We start from the raw sequence: 25,296 nt of genomic DNA on the forward strand, positions 1-25,296 counted from the left end.
CTTCAAAATATGAGGATACTGTTAACAGGGGAGGAAGTGGGTACACTGGCAGAAACACCATCAATATATCAGATGCTGCTGGGGTCAGCTGCTAGAAACTACTTATTTAAATTTTTGGAGCCAAGTTTAAAAAAAAAAAAAAAAAAAAACACGATTTAAGGTAGTGGTAGCAGCATATAAGGTATGGAAGTAAGCTCGGAAGATGGTATATATTCCAGGAAAATGTTATCATACCCCTACTAACTTTACGCTAATGCTACCTGCTATATTTTGGGATTTAAGAATGGATAAATGGAGGGCTAAGGGGATAAGGCAATTAGGAGATTTATTTGAGGAAGAAGGACTTGCTTCATTCACATCTTTAGCGGATAAATTTAGCTTGCAAAAAAATGATTTCTTTAAATATCTACAAATTCGAGATTATCTATGGAAACATCAGAAGCAGAGGGGAATGAAAACTGCCCTTCTAGTCGAGGCAGTTAAACATGTGGCTAAAATAATGGTATTGTATGGTACGTTAATGGATACACAGCAGGATGATCCGGAAGCCCAAAATAGGAAGTGGCGTGTTTGGCTAGGACAGGAAGGTGTGTATATGCAGCAATCATTAGACATTGCGGGGAAAATTTTGGTTTTAGCCAATTTGAAAGCCCAACATTTCAAGTCATTATTTAACTTGTATCATACACCCGTGAGGATGATGAAATAGGGGGGGATCAAATGATGAGAAGTGTTTTAGATGTGCGATGGGGAGGGCTGATATCACGCATATCTTTTATGTTTGGACTTACTTAACTCAAAGGAGGGGGCATATTGAGGGGTTTTTGTCCAAAATCATAGGGGTCGATGTTCATATAACAATGGATTTAATGCTAACAGGAGTTGGCGACAATCTCAAGTGGGGTCAACTGGGGTATCCGTTCAGATATTTAATATTTATGGCTGTGGCGGTAGCTCGGCTATGTGTTGCGTCAGTTTGGTTGCAGCAGGGAGCCCCTTCGTTTGAGATGTGGCAGGCTACATTTTATAATATCTTTAATTTAGAATCCAGCCTTTATTCTCTCAAATAAATGAAAAGACAAAAAAGGGGCACTCAGATATGGGGACCTATGATAGAGCACATGAAGTGAGAGTGCTTTTTAGTATGTTTCTACCATAACTTGTTCTCTCCCATGTTTATGTTCTTTTTTTTCTGTAACTGATAGCCATTATATTGCATATTTGGTATGTTGGGTATGATTTCTGTTTGGGGTTAAAGTATCTATGTAACAGATGTTGATTGTCATTTGTTATGGATTGAAAAAATGTAATAAAATGAAAAAAAATAAAAAATGAATGTTTTTCAAAGTTTGTATGCAATCCAATGCCGGTGACAAATGTTTTTTAAACATTTTTGGAAGTTTTCTTATCATTTGAATTTTTAAGAGAAGTTGGTGTAATGTTTTTGAATTAATTTATTTGTATGCTTGTTTTTATTACTGTGATTTAATACCAAACTTAAATAAACAAATTGACAATGAAAGTTAAAAGAATTCCACACAAGAATTCTCTATTGCTAGACCTAGTACACTTCATCCACTACTGGTACAAAGTTAATGGGCTCCTCCTTTGTAGTTTGGCGACATGTTTAAGAATTGATAAGACAAAGAAGGATTTACATGTCAATCATTATGACATACACTTGCCAAACACATATCAAATTAAGGAACTGCTAAAGTTTAGTCTGGTCACCATCACCAGAAATAAAACCTTTACCTCAATCGAATATATCCAAAAATCATTCCACTCATATCTTTGCTTCAGCTCCCTGATCCGCATTTCCACCTTTGCTACAGCATGATGTAGGCCTTATTTTGTAAAAGTGCCTTGTGTTACTAAATCATCCCTTCAAAACCTACTGGGTAAATCATATACTGAATGTAGACAGCTTGTGGCTATGGAGATCTCTCCTGCTCGTTACCCACAGCTACACTAAATAGTAAAGTCCAATGTACCTCAAAGGCATTTCAGCACAATCTTTTGCCACTCACTGACACCCTCCTAGGGAAGACACAAAGACAGGAAAGGACTCCCTGGAAAAGGCAAAGTGATTGAAAAGCTATTCACTAGCACATGGCAGGCAATACACCCTCCCTAATATCCTAAATTTTGGATGCGTCTCCTTTGAAACACTAGGCTGGCAGATGACTTAGGAAAGCTTGCTAAGAGGAGTTAAGTCTACAAAGCATGTGTGAACAAGTCATTAATTCCTGTAAGATTTCTCAAGCAAACAATATTAATTATCACAATATTGCTGAAACAGCTATCTGTAATGTGACTGTAGATTGTATCTACTCAGGATCCACTGTAGTGAGATATAAATAAGAAAACAGATGCTTTATCATTCCTTTGTCTCAAATTAGGAATTGGTGTGTGCTCATCCTTATGAGACTATGTCGTGTGGCAAAATTGTCCGAAGTCAGTGTAACTTTCTATGCTGTATGCCATTAATTTTAAAGTGTGAGGAATATATTGTAATATTATATTTCATAGGTTCATAAATGATGGGACAAGCAGGATGCACTTTTACTGTTTTCTTAAAAGTAGGTGAGTTATCAACATTAAAGCACTCTCATGTATAGGTCTGAGTCCCTTGACAGAGCACATATGCCTGTACCTTGTACAGCACTGCCTCAGTGCACACAGTAGAGGTCAGAAATTCAGTTGCAAAAAAATAATAAACATTGGGAAACTCTTTATGAAGGAGGAATTTCTTTCAGTAAATCTATAATTAGGTTGAAGTCACCTCCAAAGAGATGGCCTATGCAATCTCTGCCTCTGGGATCAACTGATGGGTGACATATTGAATGATAAATATTTAATGAAGACATTTTAAGTTGATTAATAGGGATCTCAGTACTTTTTCTCTGCCTGTTTGGGTAAGCCCTATCCCCAAGAAATTTGTTTCCAAGACTTTTATGGAACAAAATTGAAATACTGTTATTTTTGTCCTACAGTGCACATTAGAACATCATATCTTTGGTATGGCATTTGCGGTCAAAAATGAGAAATAAAAGGTGCTAAAATAAAAAGTCAAAAGTCAAATTGAGAAACAAGTATTTTTTTTAATTTATGTTCTAAATTATATGAAAGGACTAGTATTAGATTAATAGAAGTTGAGCTTGAGCAAGGGAAGGGCATTAAGCAATAAACCTAGGGACATTATGCTGTGGTAAGAGTTATGATTAGTGGTAAGGTTAGGATGAGGGTTAGGGTCATTATTAGGCATATGGGGAATGCAAATGCATGGGTATGAGTAAGAGTTATGTTTGTTGCTGGTGTAGTCAAAGTCTGGAAAAGGCTAAAGGAAATTCCTTAAGCTAGGGTCAGTTAAAGCCTAACAATCTTAGAGTCAATGGACCCACTTAGGAGTTAAAACATATAGTTATAATTAGGATTAACATTAGGTTTTATAAAATAAAGGAGAATAAATATTAGGAATGTTTCAATGGGAAGAAACAATCTTAATAAAACTTGGCTCACTTTTTCTCACTGTCAACTTAGGTTTGTCCACAATGTGAGTTTATTGAAAAAGGGCAATTTTGACTGCAAATCTCCTGAAAGCAGCCACGATTTTCCATTTCTTTGCCTAATGGCCCCTTAATTGACTCACCACATTGTGTGCAAACTTTAGCTGTGCATTGTGCCAATCTGATCTTCTAAGTGGCATTAATAATATTATGAGGTAATTAGTACCGGTTCAGCTGAGATTGAAAATAAATGGTGTTGGGGAGATGAGACTTGAAACAAGAACACAAATGTACGGAACCTACATAAGATCTATACAAGAAATTGTGGGGAACACAGAGACACTTGCAATTAGCATGTAATCTATTTTTAGTTGGGCATAAGGGATTATTCAAGATGGATTAGTAGTAGATCAACTGTACTGGATATTAAGAAAACCAAAAATGTGTTTAACATGTTCAGTATGTGAACTACATGAATAGGTATACACGGGATTAGTCAAGGAAAGTGAACTTTAGTAAAATACTTTAATAATACATGAGAAAAATTGTAGATAGAGGTTCATATAATTCCCATATTGGGAGATAAATTCTTAGAGGTGAATTTCTGTTGAGAAACCTAACAAAGCCAGCAGGTAAATGGAGTAACTTGGTTCATATTTCCAGCAGGAACTGCAAGGCTACAGGACATGTAGGCTATATTACAACACTTGAATGTTGAGAGCTCGATCACAGTGAAAGGAGCAGCAAACTATAAAGACTGGTAAAGAGCTGCTTCTGTCAACTTGCCAGCTTCCTAGTCCATACCCTCTGACTCTCCTTCTCCTCTGCTTTTCCATAATCTGTTTGGATAGTGAGGAGGAATTAGAGAGTCAATGGCTGTAGAGAAGAGCATACAGTAAGCCTTCTCCCACCCCTCCTTGCTTTGCCTTTGGCTCGGGCCTAAAAAAAGTTAGCATGCTATATAATGGCCAGTATAGTCCACAATGGTGGCCTATAAGGTTAAAATATTACCACACAGATTTGTGATGATGATTTTTCTTTGTTTTATTGGTTTCTTATGTAAAGTCTTAGTACATGAAGAGTCCCATTATGAACTCATCAATTTCCTGGACAGTGTGCCTAATGTTGATTAAGTGTTTGTAGCACAGACGTTTGCAGTTGAGATATCTTAGTCTCTGTATTTTGTTTGAGCCCTCAAGCATCCCAACAAATAGTTAACAACTTTGAGGCCAAAATATTCTAAACCTGTATTGCTTGTTTCAGTTTACAAGACAGACCTAGAGTATGTTTACAGCTGGTAAGTATTTCACATTAAATCTGACTGCGTTGAATACAGCTCTCATATGTATTATCACAGCTGTGAACATAAAAGCAGGTTGTCGTCAGACTTTTGTGTGCTTCTTTTTGGCTAAGTAATTCATCTTAATGCCCCTTCCTAATTTTTGTTGCCTTGATAGCTTGGAAGAATTATGTTGTTTCTTGGAAATGGAGGGGTCCATGATCCAAAATGCAGATGCAAAACACCACTGCAAAGGAGTGTTTTCTGGGTAACAAGCCACATACATAACATGGAGAAACTAGGCAATTTAAGATGGCTATACAGGTGACCATTTTTGATTTTTGGGCAAAGTATTACAAAAACCATTGAAAGCTAGCCGCATGTGTGTGCTCACATGGGTGGCCGTCTTTGATTGTGTTTTTGTTCTACTTTATCACTACTAAAAATATGATTGCCCACTTCATTATTAGCACATGGCAGCTACATTGCTGGAGGTGGTGGAGATAAGGGAAGCACATAAATAAAGAGCACCACAAAGGGCAGTGGGAAGAACCCAGAGTACCAGTGACACTGAGAAGAGAGAGACAGAGATAGGGGAAAATGTCATTTATGAACGGAAATAAACTTCATAGGAGGCAGAAGGACAGGGAAACAGCAAAAAGAAAGGTGAGAGTCAATTACATGTGGGCTTCTCCAAGATATTCTTGACAATGTTGCAAGCCAGTGGCATGAAGAAGAACAACACAAAAATCCAATGGTCTGAAATTAGTATATGTTAAATATATATCAGATAAAATAAGTCTGTTGATGACAGACAGCTCAAGGCATCTGTAGGTGAGAACTAAACACTCAAACGAGCTAGTATTAATTTCTGTGTTACAGGTTCTGCCATCTGACTTTACGTTTGGGTGCGCAAGTGTGAATTTAAGAAACAAGGTCATACCTAAGCTACTTTATGAGAGAATGTTATATGCACAACACCTGGCAGGCTCCTACAATGTTTAGCTTAATATTGATATTTTGAGTTTCATGCAAAACCAAGGGGATAAAAAAAAGCCTACCATTGGGTAAGACGTGTTTCTGCTCCAGTTGTGTATTATGGGTGTATTATGGGTCTACTGTCCCAGAGTTGGGTTCGTTGACCAGAGGGCTCTGATTGGCTAGCTGCAGTAGAACATTTTCTGTTGCAACAGTTGTTACAGGATGTAGAACTTAGTGCCCACATCCTGTAAAAATAAATTGAGAATAGCCAAAATGGGACAGAGAGAACAACCCTTGACCCACTGGCTAATGTGTTGGGGTCACAATAGAACCTACCATTTCATTTGAAAAACTAAAAGAAAAGGAAACATTTAGTGTGGGTTTTTTGGGCCTTAGACTATATTTCATGGACACCTGACTAAGACTATGAAGTATGCAATACCTTCTCATGTGTCTGTGGACCACAAAAAATGCTCTTTGCCCTTTTTGGTCTCGAACCCTTTGGCAACAAACACAGGAGGCCAAAAAATGCATGTGTCCTTAGGGGTTCACAGACATAAATTAGGGTCCAGTGACCATAAAGGGAAATAGGCAATGTGCAGCATGGATTTGAATATTTTAATTGAAGTTGGATGTAGTATATCGTCATAACCAGTCCATTGGGGCTGAGGGGCCACACACCCTCACCTTTTGCCCCTCAAGAACAGTGTCTCTCATGCTGAGCAAAGGTTGGCCTGACAGACACTGTTCATTTTCAGGTCAGGCAGCCAGGAGCTAGACATGTACTAAATGCTCAGATTCCTGGCTGCCTGAGCTGAACTTTGCTGGGCTGAGGATGTCACAGCTCCTGTGGGCGTGGCCTCCTTAGCTCAGCAAATTCCTATGAGGCTCTCTCCCTCAGTGACAAGGGGTAGCGTCACTCATTAACTCGCACATGGGAGCTTCAGTTTTAAGGCCGGAAGTGCCAAGGGTCGAGTGTCAATCAGTAACACTTCATCAGAGGGTGGGGTGGGGTGAGGAGTCTCACTGACCCCATGCCACTCAGTGAGGACGTAGGGAATGCTGCCTTCCCTCACTGGCTGACATAGACATCATTCCCAAGCCTCCTGGGACCTCGGGGCAGAGTTACAGGTAGGTGTGATTTTTTGATTAAATTAATGTTTGGTGCATGCGCAAATGCACGTTCGAATATTTGGTAATGAGTGTTGTGAATGGATTTCTGCGTGCGTGTTTGAATGCATGGTTGCGAGTGTGTATGTGTGCATGTGTCCCTACCGCCTCCTCCCTCCTAAAATTACCAGCCGTCACTGGTCATAACTACAGAAATTCATTGAACTACAGTTAATGTGAAGTGATGGTTAGAATTGTTATCAACCCAATGTGAAAAAAATACTCTACACTTGCTTAAAAAAACATTACATAAAGTGCAGTTGTGGTTATGCATTGAAATCAAAAACTACCACGATTCTACAGTTACTGGTTGGTCAATAACCCACAAAACAGCCATGCAAATCATAACTTGAACGCCAAATGTGATGCTTATAATTTCATAATATTCACACCAGTAGGCAACACCACCATTCAAGGTCATTGAATAACAACACAAACAAACAAATAATATTGTATTCATAGTTATCTCATTGATAGTGTTAATGGTAGTTTGATAAGTAATGACATTTGTGATGGCATCTGTTTCATCTAGGGTGAGGTCATGATCATTGCATCTGGTGTGCCAGATTGTGTGGCTGTATTGAGAGAGAGAACTGCAACCGGCCAATTTGATTGGGTTTTTGATTTTAATTTGTAAGCGTAACTGTACTTTAGCTATGTTTTTCAAGTGCATATCCATATATATGATGTTGATGGTAGGTTAAAATGAAGGAAGGAAACATCCAACAGCCCTTAAATGAAAAAAATAAAGAAAACAGTGAGGCAGGGGCAGATTGCTGTAATCTTTCAGATTTGTAATATCTGGAATTCATTGAGACGGCAAAACATGGCAAGACACGGGGAGATAAAGAAACTGGCGACACAACTACACAAAGAGTCACTATGCTAAATCTTAGCAGCGTAGGAATTACAGAAAGGGTTACAGAAATGTGGCAGAAACTAATTTTTCACTCTCTGAAATCAATTGAAACAATCTCTGAAGCTGAAATGCAAATGCACTCAACCTTATTACAGATTGAACTAAATGTATTTCTGCCCATTAAAATTGAATAACTGGCGAATGCGGTGATAGAGCTAAGAGGCTGCTGGAGGGTTCACAGGTTAATGACGGGGTGCATGAAAGGTGCTCAATTCTGGGTCGGAACGACCACGCGAGGAACTCACACAGTGCACTCAGTGGTTCAAAGTCTGTCACTTTTATTAATGAGCTGAAGCGCGGGCGTAAAATATTAATAGTGCATGCGTGGGAGCCCTGTTTAGAAAATGTAACCATGGCATGCTGATATTAATAAAATAAAAATGTCACATGATAATCGCGCAGACCCTACTGACTTCTAATACGTGCTGTTAAATGTGTCTGCTGCGCCTAATTATGTATATAAACATCATGAACACCTGGACAACAACCGTTTATATGTCATTTCCGGTCTTTGCAGCCCACTGGCAAATGGTGATAAAGCCCTTTCCTTCATCACAGTACCGCAAAATCATGCACTGGTTCGAGGGTAGGAACTTGGGGTGGTTTCCCACCCACGACACAATGAAAGCTAGGTTCGATTTCTCCTCTTTGGGTCTCATTGGTAGTTTTACAGATTAAGCGCATTAATGCAATGCACATGTGAACCTGAAGTTAGAGTAAAAAGGAAAAGGTATTGTTTTTAGGAGCTTCCTGAAAGTGGTGCTATAAGAATTCTTTGTACAGCGTATTACGACTAAAGAGATGTTCTGTAACCCGAACTACAACAGCAGACTGTTTCCAGAGCGCAGTCATTTAAGTTAATAACTATGTGCATCTGGTTGTTTTTCCTTCTTCACTGTGCAGGTGGAGTCAGCTGGGAGAGTGAGAACAAACCAGCCTAATTTCTGTATTTTCGAAAATTTTGCTTTATACTTGTTATTTGAAGTTACCAGAATTGTGCTATTACGTCACCTCATCTAATTACACTGCATTCACAGCACAATTACACTCAGGGCTTTAAGTGGGATGAAAAAACTAAGGGGTCTCTCAAAGGGGCGTGGCCAATGTAATTAAGGGCGTGGTTTAAAAACAAGTACCCTAAAAGTCTTTGCTTAGCATAGTGTAAAGCCGGACTTGTATTTTGTGGTTTCTGTCATTGCATCCAGATATATGATACAACAAGTAACATCATACCTACAACAAGCCAGGACTATTAGCTTTGTCAATGGTTGTTAGATGCATAAGATAAATAAGCAGCAATTATGGCCTGTATATAAGTACAGTATTATAATATTGAAAAAGCTTCCACTTAAAGCCTTGGTGACACCACGAGAATGTTGCTGCTCCTGAGTTGCAAACAGAGAAAGGAAATCAAGAGAGAAAATGACTCGCTTTAGAGGATTTCCCTTCCCCTACAATGCTCACCTGGCATGACGTCATGCCGTAACTTCTCCACTAGTGAGAAGTGAGCAGTGTGAGCAGCGCACATCCACGTGCCTGCTGTCACTGCAGTCCGGAAAAAACGGACCGCCTGTGTCAGAGCACAAACAGAGCCCGATAAAGACCCGTTTGAGGCCCCCTTAAAAAAACTGCCGGTGCTCAGCACCGGCGAGACCTGTACCACTTAAAGCCCTGATTATAGGGCAGTAATCACATGAACGACCAGAACGTAGGTGGCTATCCTTCGGAGTACGTGTGCTTTTGATACTTTTTTTTTGCGCAAAATGCGTCCTTGCTTCCAAAACGGACGCAGTCATGCCAGATTGTCATTTTGCATACTTGTGTGTAATTTCATGTCATTTTCGTGTAATTTTCCACACATTTTTCGTTACACAAATTTCGCACACTTGTGGTAGCGACTTCCTGCATGAATTTCAGTGTAAGAAAAGACCCCACAATGCTGTAATAGATATAAAGAGCCTTGAAAGTAATACCATTCGTCACAAGGACTCGCAACAGGTTTGTGAGAATTGATGCAACATGGTTGTGAGTCCAGCTAAATAATCATACCATCGGCAGAAATATGCAACACAGAGCTAGCATTTAATCAGACAGATAGCGAGGCTGTGCTAAAAACTATGTAGTCAAACCTTGAGATGAATAGTAAGAAAGTAATATAATTGCCTTGATCTAAGTTGGAAAGCTCACCTAAGAGGACAATTACAAAATAATGGCGTGACCCATACTAGTCCATGGACCTGGGTAATGTTCGGTATAGAAAACAATGGTCCTAGACTAATTTCCTTAGGGAGGTGTTCATTAAGTCAAAATCTATGAACATGGTACACATAGAACTCAAGTCACATCATAAGTGTACCCCAGTAGTTTCTCAGTTCAATTAAGTATATCCTCAAAAAGACACAGAAACCATAAATAGCTTCAATAGTGACTGTTTAATCTCACAGTTATTATAACAGATCACTGTAGAGATTACGTTTCAAAGCAGAGGAAGAGGGTCGCTCCAGGGGGAGTGTGGAAAAAAGGATTGTGCTTGTGAGAATAGAACAGATATATAGGGAGAGAAATCAGAGAGTAGTTAAAACAATCAATTACACATAGTAAACTGGTTGCCTTAGTAAACTGGTTGCGGTTTACAGTAGCACCAGTTTTACAATGGGGCCTATCTCTCATAGATTCTAAAGTACTTTTCTGGTTCTTGATGTTGTACAGAGTATAATCTTCTGTAAAGAAGTAGGGATGGGGTGAAGTGGGGTACAGGCCCACTGGGCGAAAGTGTCGACGTTTCGACCCTTGGCGCATAGAGGGTGGTTTGTATCCTCTGCAGGGGGTCTTCCTCAGGATGGGGATGGGGGAGGGGAGAGAAACCTGTATCAAGGCGAAGTCAGGGTTACAGCCCCTCAGGTGGCGGTACGCATGATTGCAGCGGTGAATTAGAATTGGTATTGAAATTCCATCCGCCGTATTACAATCACATTCCATGTTATGGGGATCGTAATATGGTGGATGGGATATCAGTCATGTTTGTAATAGGGTATTCCCTCTGCCGACTTCTAAATCAGGCTCTTAATTATGATACCACCAAAGCTCACTTTGGAGGTTCCACATCAATGCTTGTTTCTAAGATGGAGGGATACTTCACTGTCTGACCAAGACATTCTCAATTTCTCTCAGTGAGTGCCAGGAATGTTAATGCTATAGGCAGACAGGGATCCCTTGGAGAGCCTGAACTTACACGTTTTATCACTGCCAAGAACAATCCTTCCTCAGAAAGAAAGAAAGCAAGTAAAATGCACGATTACTGGTACAGTCTTTACCACAGCAAACTTGTCTCCACCCAGCAAAGTTGCTGGGTGGAGAGAAACAGAAGACTGGCACTGGTCAGATGAGTAAGTGGAAATCTTCATCACGCTTACTCCTACTGGTCCTTGCCCTTACCTCTAGGGGTGCTCCAGCCCTCCTGACAGGGTCATTTTTAAAGCAGTGCTAAAACAAGAAGACAGTCTAGCCACTTCCTCTCCCCACTGCTATATCAATGTCTGGAAGGAACCTGTTGCAAGGTAAGGACGAAGAAGAGGGACGATCAACCTATTTTTTATAAAAATCTTTCTATCTTTCGCTAAAAAGGAGTTCGAAAGTTGCAAAGCTACTATGAGCTGTTATTTTTGAGTGATTTGCTGATGGATTACATTGAGTATCAGAAGAATTTCCTTTAAGGATAAAGCAATATATTTTCACAAGCAGGTTTGTTCGATTTGAACACCAAAGACTAATATGCCTTTAACAGGATAAAATAGTTTTGTCTTAGACGCCATGGGGTTACATGAACACCAATAATAATGAAATGCACATTTAAAATGCAACTCTGCCTATGTCCTTCCTTTGCAGTAAAACAGGATTTGAGTGCGAAAAGCACGATAGCCAATGTTTTCCTTTATTTATACTTACCCTACACATGCGTTTCTCAGCCTGGATACAGCTTTATTTTAATACAGTTGCTAACCTAGTGAGATATGCAAGCTATGTTTCAAAATCGAAGATATTTGAGAGCTATGCGCAGCCGAAATGTAGATGCAACTATCTAGCTGGCTTGTTGAACATGCCTCGGGGAAGTACATCACCATCACAGCAATATGAATAAGGGAAGTTACATTTCTGAAACCTTTCAGTAGCCGCTAACAGTATGACACGATCTCATACTGAAACATTCATTCCAAATGCACCACTGAGCAATGCACTTGGAAACCAAAGCCCTTTAGATACATACTGTGCATGGAAGGCATATTTCTAGTAAAATGTCATAATTCAATTTTAATGTCTTAATGATATATTTAAGCATTCAGAAAGGGATGCAAAAGAAAATGAAGAAAGAACATTAATTCGCGTACACACCATTTTTAACCCCTGGGCAAACCCATCTAGGATTGCCGTCTGCAGGGGATTGAAGGGGTGCTTGTAGGGTTTCACATGACCTATGGACAGGCCCCATTTCAAGGAGGACACAATGCATTGAGCGGCAGCTCCTCCGCTAAGGTGCAGGAGTGTCATCTCACTGCTCTGTGAGCAGTTCAAAAAGGAAAAATAAAATCATAACTCAATGTTTTATTTTCTGTCCTGGCTCAGCTGGTTTACATTATTGGTGCGGGTAGGGCAAGGCTGCCAAAGGAGCGGGGGGGGGGGGGATTGCTGGGCACTCTCTTGTGTGCATGATGGTTTGGAGGGCCGAACAGTCATGCTCACTTAGCATGTTCTCCACCCAGCTGTATTGCAATGTCTGGTGGGAGAACATGCACAGGCTCCCAGCCCCTGTCTGAGCACCGAACCAGGGTGCTCAGACCAATCACGATGCTGCTATCATGCTGGTGACAGCAGCGTCGTAATTGGCAAGGGGAGTCTGGGAGCCTGTGTGCTTCCTGCTTCTGGATCAACCGAAGAGGACATAGAAGCAGCGGCCGACCTGCAGGTAAGTGATTTCCTTTTCACCCTCCGCAACCCCAGTTAAGTAGCAGCCGCCACTGAATGCAATATCAAGACCTACACAGCGTGGTGTACTGAAGCTGTTCAATTCGTTAGTTTCCAGGGGAATGGCCTTGCAACCTTTATTAATTCTCAGAAAATAGAGAATTCAAAAAATAATTAAAATTGCTATATTGGGGGTCTAAGGTATTTTATATCCTCCATCAGAATCATACCTCCAGGTTAGTTCTCAGTGTATTTTCTTTTAAATGCCTACGTGTTGCATAGAGAAACCCACCTCCCAGACTTTTCAAACCCTACTTGATGCATCTCCCTACAGTGAGGAGACACGAGCCAAAACGGAGCAAGACCAATAACCAGACTGACGCGTCTTAAGGGAGATTCAACAGAAGGGACATTTGCTAAAGTTATATTGGCCCACATCAAGAGGACCATGCTGAGGGAGGCCCCTGTCTAGCGAATCTAAAGATAAGCCCATCTTAATGGTAAATCAGAAAGCATTCGTGTGCTGTGTCATTACCAGAGACGTTTTAAGGCCTGGGCAAAGTGGACTCGGGCCCTGGGCCCCAGCCTGATAGAGCCAGCTCTGTTATGCTGAGTCTTGCCCGGATTACCTCGAAGAATTCCTAAAGAGATTATTTTAAATACCGTTTTCCTTTATTTTTAATGTGGGTGATGTGTGAGAGTCACTGACAGACATTTTCCAGAGAAATGTTGTGTTTACGTTTACTGCAACATCCATGAAAAGGTTTTTTTTAGATTAAAACAGGACCTCACATATGAGAAATGGGAGGGTGTCACAGATATTATTTGCAGTAATATTAGTGAGCTGCTGCTGTGTTTCAGTATTGAAAACACATGTCACTATCGCTGAATATTAGATGTAAACACATTTAGAATTTGGACGCATGTGCATTGTCAGCGACCTGGCCAAAGAGGGCATGAAAGAGCTGAAATTGAACCACAAATTCGAAGCGGTTCTGAACAGGGGGCCCCAAATACGTTTGGCCCAGGGCCCCCAAAATCCTTAAGATGTTCATGTTCCGCACAGTAAAAGAGTTGCATTACATGAGGAAAAGAGGGAGGCAGCAGTAAAAGCTACGTCTGTTTGGGAGATTTCACTCATATAAGATGTCTTCGTTGTCCATTTCGGAGAAAAATAATAAAACACTTGTAAAGTGAAATATACAAAAATGCACTGCACCAATTGAACACTCTGGTGGTGAGAGAAAATGACGCATTGCAGGTACAGCAGAATTCAAAAGAGCTAAATAGCTTGGAATGAACAATGCAAAAAGAGAACACGGTCTCGCCCTGAAATTCTCAATGCTATCTCACGCACGGACACATTAGTGGGGAATATTGGTCAACATATTGATTTACTGGGGAATTTGGGGGATATCATTTATGGATAGGGTTCATATAGATCTGGAACATCTCTAAGGTGCTAGACTGAATTTGGCCCTAGAGACTGTTTCTAACAGAAAAGCAATTTTCCATGTTTTACATTTCGTGACAGATATCAACCCATCAATCACAATAATACATATGTATTGTTCAAAAAGATTCCTAGATGCACAATATCCCAAGAATATATTGCTGGGTAACTGGCCTCTCTAAACTTGTTTGGCTACCCTGGGGACCGTGGCTCAAATGTCCCAAGCGTTGTATTATTCTTCAGCCTCCATTGGGCAGTAGCAGCAGGACGTATGCTTTCCTGTGGGCCTAAACAGTGTGGGATTCCCAACAAGTATTAACTGGTTCTAGCCTATGTTTGCACATAATGGATGCATCCCCTAATATTGTAGTCGATAGTTTGTAGGCTGTTGCCATATTTCTTTTCCTTGGGAAGTCTATAATACAAGCATTTCCTGATTTGGTAGATTAAAGAACTCCCTCGTCTTGATTAGCTGGCATGAAGATTGGGCTGGTTATGGGCATTTGTGAATGTTCATAAATGTTCCCTATTGAATATATTCTTCTTCTCCCTCCTCTGCTTTTTATGGTAAATATGAACCCATATATGTGTACCTCGGAGTTTCTGGGGTGTGGGTACAGAAGCTAGAAAAAGGTGGTTTGGGCCTCTACCTAATAATCCTCATGAAACTATGTGAGCATTGGCTCTTGTCACTAAACCATAGGCAAAGATGACAAATGACATACATTCTAAATTTGCCAATTAAAGAATCATTCAGTGGGTGATGGGTTATGTTGCTTTCTGCTGGCAGGCCAAGAGACTGTGTTGCCAATGCTCCTCGCGACTTGAATACCCACATATGAAAAGGTCTGTAAGGAGTCCTTAATACAGGAAAATGGTAGAGTGACAAGTAGAGTATTTGATTTCTTTCTGTGGGTCTCCTGAGCAGCACATAAGTAGAGAAGGGTTGCTTAACTTAATTTCCCACACATGAATTCTAATGGTTTGATCTATACAAATTTGTGAATCTGTTGGTAAATGCAAAGCTCTGAATTCCACCTGAAAGATTGCAAGATTCAAGATGATCCACCAAATTCAGTTTTTTGCATTTTTAAACACGCTGTGACTGAAGGTAGGAGTGAGCCATTCATTTCATATTGTTATGCTCTAGAGGAGAAGCTAGCCTCACATGGGGCAATGGTGCCTAAGAAAAACTAAAAGATTATTTTCAATGCACAGATGAAGCTCCTTCAGTGAAGACGGCAATTTCCAGTACGACATTTAACAGATAGTATTTTCACTTCTCGTCTGCTACACTGGTACATGTAATGCTCCTCTGTGATTTGGAAAGAGTGTCCTTATTTGCCTTTCAGCCCTGCCCCTTTGTGAATTGGAACTTTCCCTCTTCAGTTCTTGCCCTCTCTCACTCTCACTCTCCTTCTCCCTACTCCTGCTTTCGTTCACTGCAACTTTAGTCCTTTTCCTTTGTAGATAATCACTCCTATAGCTTTATCACACAGTAGTTAGGTCACGGTACGTAGATATCCAGGCCATTGCTCCGTGGACCTAGTTTGGGTTGGGACTGGTCTTATTTATTCTGACTGTGGGTCGCACTAGTCTGGCACTTTCATCCTTCTCTTTCTCCTGGTTGCTCAGCCACATCACATGGGAGGCATCACTGTGGCCCCATACTTACCATTTCTTGCTGTTCAGTTTACTTACATTTCAATGTATACGGAACACACCCTAAAAAGCCCAGAGTTCGCTCCTGCCCCCAAATGCATGCTGCCACTTGTCACCTCCACTGACCAGCAAGGGCATCCTTCACCCCCACCTTTTATTTTGCTGCCAGTTCCTTCTCTTTGTCAGTCCCATCCTCTCCTGATCACAGATGCCTTTCCCAATGTGCTCTCCCTTAATGTAAATCAAGCCTCCTCTGCACAGCTTGCTCTGCTCCCTCCCCTCTCTGCTAGGTGTCACTTGTGACTGGCAGATGAGCATCAGGATAGTGGGCTGCAGTGTTAGAGCACATGCGAATGACAGCAGAGCCTGCTGCCACAAAACTGTACACACTATTGCCCACTAACGCAAATCATTACCAGTTATCAGTAATCACGCTTTAATTGGCAATTCCCAATATGTGCACATCATTTTCAATTTCCAACAAACGCACTCTAACTTTCCCTCCCAGTAAGAACCCATCATTGCGTCTTTACTCATTACCAGTTTCATATTACTACAGAGTATCGCTATTACCCTATTAGCATGCTTAATTACTGGTTCCCCGTTCATTTATTTTGTTTTATTTAACATTAACTTGTGACATGAAGCAACTATGAAGTGCTAGAGAGATGGTTTTCAATCACTCCATTCATCAAGACTTCTTTCAGTATGTTGATGGATGTCACTCAAAGTCAAGGTGGGGCCGGCCCATGGACCCTCAGTGCTGCGCTTCAGAGAAGAAAGGAATATAAAAATGCACCCATTCAGGGTGGGAGGAGAGCAGTGGGACCAGTGGTTCTAGGATGGGAGGTGAACGTCTCTCTGAAAAGTTTCATCTTCAGAATGTTTAGAAAATTCAAACAATGCTAGACTTGCTTAGTTCCTCGGGTATTTGCTCAGCAATTTGGAGAGATCGGAGATCACCCCACCTCTGTCGAACGTCTTGTTGAATCTGCCTTATGCTGTTAGATTTCCATTCATTATTTTGCATGTGCATTTACAGCAGTGCCAATTTCTTGCTCAATTTTGTTAGGAATTAGTACAAAATTCCCACCGTGTGTTCAAACTAGAACATAATGTGAATTCATTCTCTGTGCCCAGACCGTTACTAAAGCTCTTTCTAGGCCAGAGCAATGTGATCCGATTTCATCACATTCACCTAAAGTTCATCTTGCAGATTTTCCATTCTCGTTCATTATCTGTCCAATTTAATGAATTCTTTTAAGGACATTCATTATAACACACCTCCTCAGAAGAAATGATAGGACAGCCGAGCAGATATATATCACAGAAAACTTCATTTTCAAATAACAAGTGCATTTCTCTTCATTTGCTTGGATTCCATGCATGAATCTTATTTTCCTCTTAAATGGGTATTAGGCTAGTAGAAAGTTTACCATTCTTGTTCCACATCTCACATCTGGCAGTTTATATTAGTAGTTACAAACATCACACTTTCCCTTAAATTTTCTTGTTAAATTTAAAGATGTAATTTGCTATTAGGCATAATCTTTGGGCCAGTGGTGGTGTTTCATTTACCTCTTTCTATGGTGAACAATCTTCTCAGATGAACAGTTTTAAAGGACAAAATATCTCTAGAACTCCCAACAAACCGTAGACCTTGGTATTCTTTCTCCAGATCTTGCTCAAAGTTTGTAATATTTTAATCTCTACACTACAGACAAATTTACAGGAACACAACTGCATCTCCTTTCTTACATGCTGAAGCACAGCAGGCTTGGGGGGATTAAACTAATTTTTCAAGCATTTCCCCACTAACGTAGCAGTAGTGTAAACAAAGTTAAGAGTTAATCTCCATATGAAGCTACGGAGACAGTTTTAGCTTGATGACCTTTAAGAAGGGTTGAACAGAGAAACCACTGATAGGTGCATCACATAAGAGAATCCCTCCCAGAGCCATTCAAATTCTGGTATGCAAAGCTTGCAAGCAAATAGTCAATGTAACAATACTGCATATGATTTCTGTGCATAGCTTTGGATGATTTTAATCATGACAATAACTCACCAGGGAGAAGAGAAAATGGTAAGAAATCTGCTGCAAGGTACATCTTCTCTCAGATGCCTCACTTCACAAATGAGTCCCAAAGTAACATCCTTTGAGATACTGGATTGCGTATTGTCAGTTAACCAAGGAACGTATGCATTGCAAGCTTGGCAAAGTATATGTCACTACTTGCTTGGGCTGCCAGACAACAATGTTTAACTAAAGTATGAATGGATTACCATGCAGACGCTCTGCAGGCATCAGCCACAGGAGAACATCTGGTGAAAGCCAGGCCCTTGTTGAGTCTGTACAAATAACCTCCAGAAGGTCTCTCATCCAGGGAAAACCAGATATTGATCCAAAGGATAATACAATGCAAAATTGTGCATTTGGTCACGGTTTTGCCATTCCTCGCTCTAACAAAGATCACGTAGAGCTGATCATTCACTCGGTCCTGTTGTGTGCCATTTGTATAACTACATACCACATGGAGGATGAGGTAGGAAAGAGTGATGGACTGGCCCATGTGAAAGGCAGAAACTGCTTTTGGGAGAAAAGATAAACAGGTGTGAAGAACTTGACTATCAGAGTATATTAACGTGAATGGTGGCCAAACCAAAAGGGCTTTGAGTTTACCGATACTATGGGCCAAACACAGTGCCACCAAGAAAACAATCTTCAGAGTGTGAACCTGAATCTATCCATCACCTCAAATGGGAATGTCATGAGAAAAGGCAATAAGGTGTGAGAAAACAAAGAGAAACCATTCCATAAAACATTACTATTAGCGACTTAAACAAGGACAGGGAGGCACATAAAGGAAGATAAAGCAGTCAAAGAGCTTTTGCCAACAGCCACTGTTGGGAAATGCTGGGCAAGAGATACTGAGTATGAAAGAATATCGAAGAGGCATGACTGCAAAGGGTTCGGCCCTTCTAACTCACCTCATTAAACAAATCTGTTCCAGCACTACTGAAAAATGAAATTTATTGCAGGTTTCCTGGCCAACATGATAAAGCTTATGAATTCAAATGAAAGACAAAAGTATCCTAAACGATTCTGCTCAATCTCCACCCGTGCAGACACAGCACCGGGGGATTTGGGATGGGTGACCTGATAACCTGCTGCACAAACAAGCCTACCCACAGTGAGGGAGGGACAGGAGGCCAAACACTGACTGCCAACAGACTGACATACCAACAGATTGCCAAACCAGATCCACTTTGCCCAGTCCGCTATGATCAGATTTAGCTGTACTGATCCTCCTGCACATTCAGCAGGCCATTGAACAGAAGCTCAATTAGTGGAAATGCATGGTCTTGTGACCAATTACCTTGAGGGCATCCCATAGGAAACTATTCAAAGGGAATTGTATGGCACAAAATTAGGCATGCTTCCTTTTTTATGCTTTGGTGAGAAAGATCCACATATGGACCACCCCAACTGGAGAAGATCATGTCCACTACTTTAAGTTGTAGCTCCCACTTGTTCTCCTCCAAGGATATGTGACTCAGAGCATCCATAGTCCCTTTGAGAGAACCTGCACAGTGTGCTCCCCCTGGGAAAGTTCTTGTTGCTGGCCCACTCCGTGTTTATGTGCAGGAGCTGCTTCAATTTGAACCTCCAGGTGGGCACTCCAGCCCAGTCTATGACTACAGTAGCCTTGCTCATGCAGAGGGCTGAAAGAATGACCCACCAGTAGGCAAGAGGAGCACATCGACCAGTGCAGAGCTGGATGGACTGACCCAAAGATCTGCACCTGAGCTCATAATGTTGCTTTGTCTTGGAACCGCTGTGTTCTCAGGAACCACCAAAGGGCTCTCATTTTCCTTCTGGTGTGTGGTACCAACAGTTACAGTTCATGCAGAACAAGGATATGTGCCTGAATCAGGAAAATTGGAGTCCTCTCCTGAATAATCACAACTCTCGGAGAAGGGGGAAAGGCCATTCTGCAGGTTAAGTTCAACCTCGGTGTTTGGCAAATTAGATGTTTGGACACTGATCACAAAGTCCAAGCTGCAGTGGAGGATCATAGTGCACTGAAGATGTTCCCTGACCAGAGCTTGAGGCCCCGCTTTCACAAGCCAGTCGTCCAACTATGGAAATGCATGGAGTCCTAACCTCCATTTTGAAGAGGTCATGACAGCCAGCACTTTCATGAAAACAGATGCGGTGCAGTCTTCAGGCAAAATAGTAAGACCATGAACTGATAGGACTGGAACCCCACAATAAACATCTTGAACTTGTCCTTAAAAAATGAAGTAGTTCAAGAGGCAGAGGTCAAGGATCGGTCACAGACCAAACACATTCTTGAGCGGCAAGAAATCCGGGAGTAGATTACTCTGCCCCTTTTTACTAGAGATATCAGCCCATCGCCATTGTTCAGTTGGGTAGGAACGTCCACTGCAAGAATCAAGCTGTGTGCTGGAGAGTACATTCTGGTGGGACCCTTTCAGTCTCTCCTTCTGGGACAGAAAGGTAGGGTGCAGACTTTTCACATTAGCTGGATGACACAGCTATCCACTGTAGTCATCTACCAATTGGTGGAAATATAGGATACCTAGACAGGGAACGTGGTAGCTTAAAGGCAGGGTCAGGGAGGTTTGGAAGCAGCAAAGGCAGAAGAGATGTCAGGGACTGGATGTGCTGCTATTGATGGTGATGGTGTTCTTTAGATCCATCTCAGCTCCCAAAGGATTGGTACATCTGTAAGGGTTTTTTGATTGGAAGCAAAGGTTGGCGCAGACTGAAATAGTGAAAAAAAGTCCTGCGTTGTTTGTGGAACTGTCGCGCTATGAAGGCTAAGCATAGTGAGTGAGCCTTAGCTCTACATTCCTGAGGCATTCCATCTGTTTCTTAGACATCTCTGGAGAGGTCTTTTGTACACATTTAGGTGTGATGGCACAGGAAGGCAGATGTGCCCATGAACTGATCCACGATGCCAACAGAATCACACATCAGGATTTGTTTTTAATGTGGTCTGGGTGACTGGTCAACTTTGCCAGCTCCTTGGGGGCATGGATTTTATGGACTAGAAGACATGTAGTGCTCGCCATATGAAGAGCAATGTTTTGTTCCATACTTCCCAGTTGTTTAGACTCTAGGCGTTTCGGTTTAACTTTTTGGAGAAGGCTTGGACCACAGGACTTTCCAGTGAAGAACTTTCGATCACATGGCGAACGTTTGCGTCATCACATCTGGCTCACCTAGCTATTTGTCTGTTGTCTACCAGGCTTGAGAAGGATTTTCTCAAGTACCAATAACCAGGTGTAACAGTGCCTAATTGAAAGGTAACGAAGACTGCAAATGGAGACTTCAATATCTCTGAAAATACTGGATCTTGCCTCTGCAAAGGGCAAAAGTAAACTCCAATGCTTCTGCTGCTCTTTGCACTATCATACAGAGTGAAGGAATCACTTCTGAAAAGGAGATATCCCCTTCCGAAGAGGTTGCATTTTGTAAATCAAGATATAGGCCAGCATAAGTATTGGTGAAGGGTAGTGGGTTCTCACAATCATCATCTTCTATAGGACAATAACATTTATCAGGCATTGCAAGGACATCAGTTGAACCAAAATCTCTCTTCCATCTAGGGAAATTATTGGGCGGTATGAAGACGTTACTCTAAGGCTTCATCATCAAAATAGTTCTTAAAATGTTCTTACGCCACTCAGACAATTTCTGCCAGTTTAAAGAATGGCACTGATAGCAGGTGTGATAATGGTACATGTCAGTGCTTTATGCAGCACCAAGTTATCAGTATCAGGAAACTGAGTCCTGGAAGACTCTTATTGGGTGCATGGTGCAGAGAATAGAACCTGTGGGGGCATCTGCAATAGAGTTTAAATCTTAGGAGGAAAGAGTTTTACAAGCCACCGTCCAAAAGCCGAGAAACTATAATGTTGAAGCACTGAGAAGAGCATCGGACTGCCGCCAATGATTTATTGAAAAACAGGAACTGAAGCTAGCATGCTGGCTAACTTCCTATATACTCTGGTGTTATCACCTCGTGGAGTCTCTGCAGATGCCGAAAGTCATTATCTGACAACAATGGTGAAAAAGTTACGGATCCAGTCTGGTGCTTGAAGGGAGGACAAGATGAGAAATCTATGAGAACATGTATCCAACAGACATTAAGTTTCAGAGATGTTTGCCTATTGGTCTGTGTGGCTACAAAAGCCACATAATTAAGTTTCATCTGTGTTAATTTTTGATGGAAGATTGCACAGAGAAGTTATATGAAACACTGCTCTTAGTTAGAAAGCAACAGTCAACAGAGATAGAGGGGATACCTATGGCAATCGAACAGTGACAAGTTGCATAGATGAAATAAGCTAATACTGAACAGTTGTCTAAGGTTCAAGAATGATTACAGACACCATTCACAAAGCACACTGGTGACCTAGCCACCTTTCCAAGTGTTCAAGTAAAAAGTTACGGTCCACTATGTCCGAGGCCGCAGACTGGTCGAGTAAGGTTAAAAATGTGTGAATCTTTCCCACTCAACATAATTTTCTTCATGTTGGGGAGATTCAAGATAGAGCTATAACTTGCCAACACCAGGAGTTGGCCATTACTATCTTTAGCACAGAATAATTATTTCAGGCTTTAGGGTGCTGGGGACAATGCAATGTTGCAGGGTACAAATGCTGTGCTGTCTTGACCAAGTGTAGCCATACATACTTTAATTGTTGGTGCCAGACAAGGATCAACTTGGAGGTTGGAGTTATTTGGTCTATTCACTTCTTTGTGAACTTGCATCTAGGTTCACTGTCATAAAGGTTGGGAGAGTGGAAAGGATGATGAGCAGTTCAACTGAGACAAACAGTGATGTCTACAGCTTCTCTTTCGTATTGGAACACATCTTCAAGATTCAAACGAATTATGACAGAAGTAAAATTGCTTAGCTCATCTTAGTAGGTGGATGACATAAAGCACAGGTGAACGATTTCAGGAACTTGGTTTAAGATATTTTCTGCAATATTTGCAAGCAATTGGTTTCACATAACTGACAACTTCAGGACTTTGATGTTCATGACTGGATTCAGTTACTCCAGTGATCAGTGAGTGATATAACTAAGATTAAAGCTTCTAGGATGATTTCTGCTACATATCTGGGGTCCAAGATCAACTAGATAAACAGCAGGGATTCTAGATTTTCAGATTTCTTATTTTGTCTGCTCAATGTGAGTGCAGATAAACCCCAATCTGTGCAATAAGGTTTTGGTAGAGGTAGCCAGGCTCATAAGTTCCTGATGCGGAATGGATTGCATCTCATTTTGAGATATATCATTGTGCTCATAAATAAAGTCAGGCATGGAGAAAGTTATGCTGTAATCTACTTGAAAAAGGTGTAGCTTGTATCTGAGAGCTCCAAGCCTATTTTGGACTGATGGGTTATGGGCACTAAACCACTTTACCAGCTGCTAATTCTTCTCTTCACTGGGATTTTGTAGTTTGATGATAATAGTTCAAAAAGAATTGAAGCATCAAACAAGCCTCTGTAGTCACAATGTTAGGGCATTCCACAGCGCCTGTCAAGGCATAGATCTCCAAAGTCTGTTTTATTGTGCAAAAGGCATTCATGTGGACATTTCTGAGAGATTTGCACATCAAACGGAAATGTCTACATTGCAGAGAGATGTGAGAGATGCAGCAATGTAGGAAAGACCACGAATACAGTGGACCTCAGTCCCCACAGATTTTGAGACGGTCTAGCATTAACTAGGAAGTATCATTTATCTAATGAGCATTTGACCTGATATAATGTTAATATGTTGTCCCTAGTTGAAGATTACTTGTATTAGGAGAGTTCTAGATAGGACTCCTTAGGCCTGAACCACCCTGGTAATTTCAGAGCTGTGAGTTACTAGGTATGTAGCTGGTGTAAGATCTAGGTCATGGGGCCAATTCATCTGGCTCTTAAAGAGAAATGTTTGTAAGATCCTATTTAATCTCTGCTTTTAGATTTGTCATTTGGTAGAAGAATTAAATAAAAAAGCAGGCTTTAATTTCCAGCTTGATTCAGTTTCTTGCAAACTGATGTTAACAAACATATTTGACACTTTCAGTGATAATACAACATTAATAGATCCCAGATTACAGATAACACACCTTGGTCACAGATAGTTCTCAGTTGGTAAACATGATCTCACATTTGCAGTAAGAAGACATCATTTCCGGCGCCTTATTGTTTGCTTGCATTCTGGGAGTTTGGATTTGCATTTAGCCCAGCCAGGTACATTGCTGCATCTTGACCTGGGCTACAAGGTTTACTTTTAGTTTCAGTCAATCATATGTGTCTCATATGATTTTGGCATCAACCACTATTGGAAGTACAAGGAAGTGTAATATTCGGCACCTTCCAAGTACTCCAATGAGGAATGGAGTGAGATGGTAAAACTAGGATTTATGAGCACTGCCCTCAGTTATTCAACTGCATTCCCTCATATTTGATGCTATGCTTGGTTGGCAGGGGAAAAGCAGTTGGAGAGTGGAAAATGAAATGAGATTGTGTGGTTAAGGAGTTGCCTAAGTCCTTCAACTGTATTCCATTTGTCCTTTCATGGTAACAAGACATCTGGGAGTCAGAAAGTATGTGTCAGAGCAAACAAAAGGTCAGTCTGTTGAACTCAAGTCTCCCACCACCTTTGAGGGATGGGTGGCAGAAGGAATAGTGTGTGGGAATGGATAGTCCCTGTCCTCTGCTCCAACATTAGACAAAACCTTGATATTTCAGATGTGAACAGTGATAGGAGAGGCGCTGGAAGCATCTGTGCCTACTCCCAGCTACTATTATGACCACCAATTCATAATGAAAGGTTAGAGAGTGCACGGAAACACTCATTCACACCCTCAATGTGAGTAAGATAAATCACTGTAAAAGCATCTTTGTGTGTGCATTCATGTGTGCACATTTTTATATTAGTGAGTTTGGCAAGGTGTTTCTCCCTGATAAACAAAGTTATTCCCTGGATGCTATAGCCGATGTAAAGGACCAGCAAAAGTCTATGTTGATTCCCAACATAATAGGGGCCCTGTAACAATAGTTGTCATTCTTTATATATTTTTTGCATTCCTGGTATAGTTGTACATACTGGTAGCCATCACTGACATATTGCTTGACTAGTCTAATTATGCCCACTTGTGACCTCTGGCAAAGTAATCGTCAAGACTTATGTATTGCAAGCATCCTGGCCATTATTGTTTCCACCCTTGGCAGAGTTGGGCCTCTGATATAATGGTGAACATTAATGTCATATTATAGGCATCCTTGCCATTATAGTGAGCATCCATGACAGGTGATCATAAAAGTTGGAT

At 41.0% G+C, this 25,296-nt stretch overlaps 1 protein-coding gene across 2 annotated transcripts in view; it reads right to left on the bottom strand.

The window, feature by feature from the left end:
- DOCK1 (dedicator of cytokinesis 1) overlaps positions 1-25,296 on the bottom strand; it is a 1,163,810-nt gene that overhangs the window by 829,432 nt on the left and 309,082 nt on the right. The gene's annotated exons all lie outside the window — the stretch shown is intronic.

The sequence above is a fragment of the Triturus cristatus genome, chromosome 1_2 (assembly GCF_964204655.1).
Source record: "Triturus cristatus chromosome 1_2, aTriCri1.1, whole genome shotgun sequence".
Classification (NCBI taxonomy): domain Eukaryota; kingdom Metazoa; phylum Chordata; class Amphibia; order Caudata; family Salamandridae; genus Triturus; species Triturus cristatus.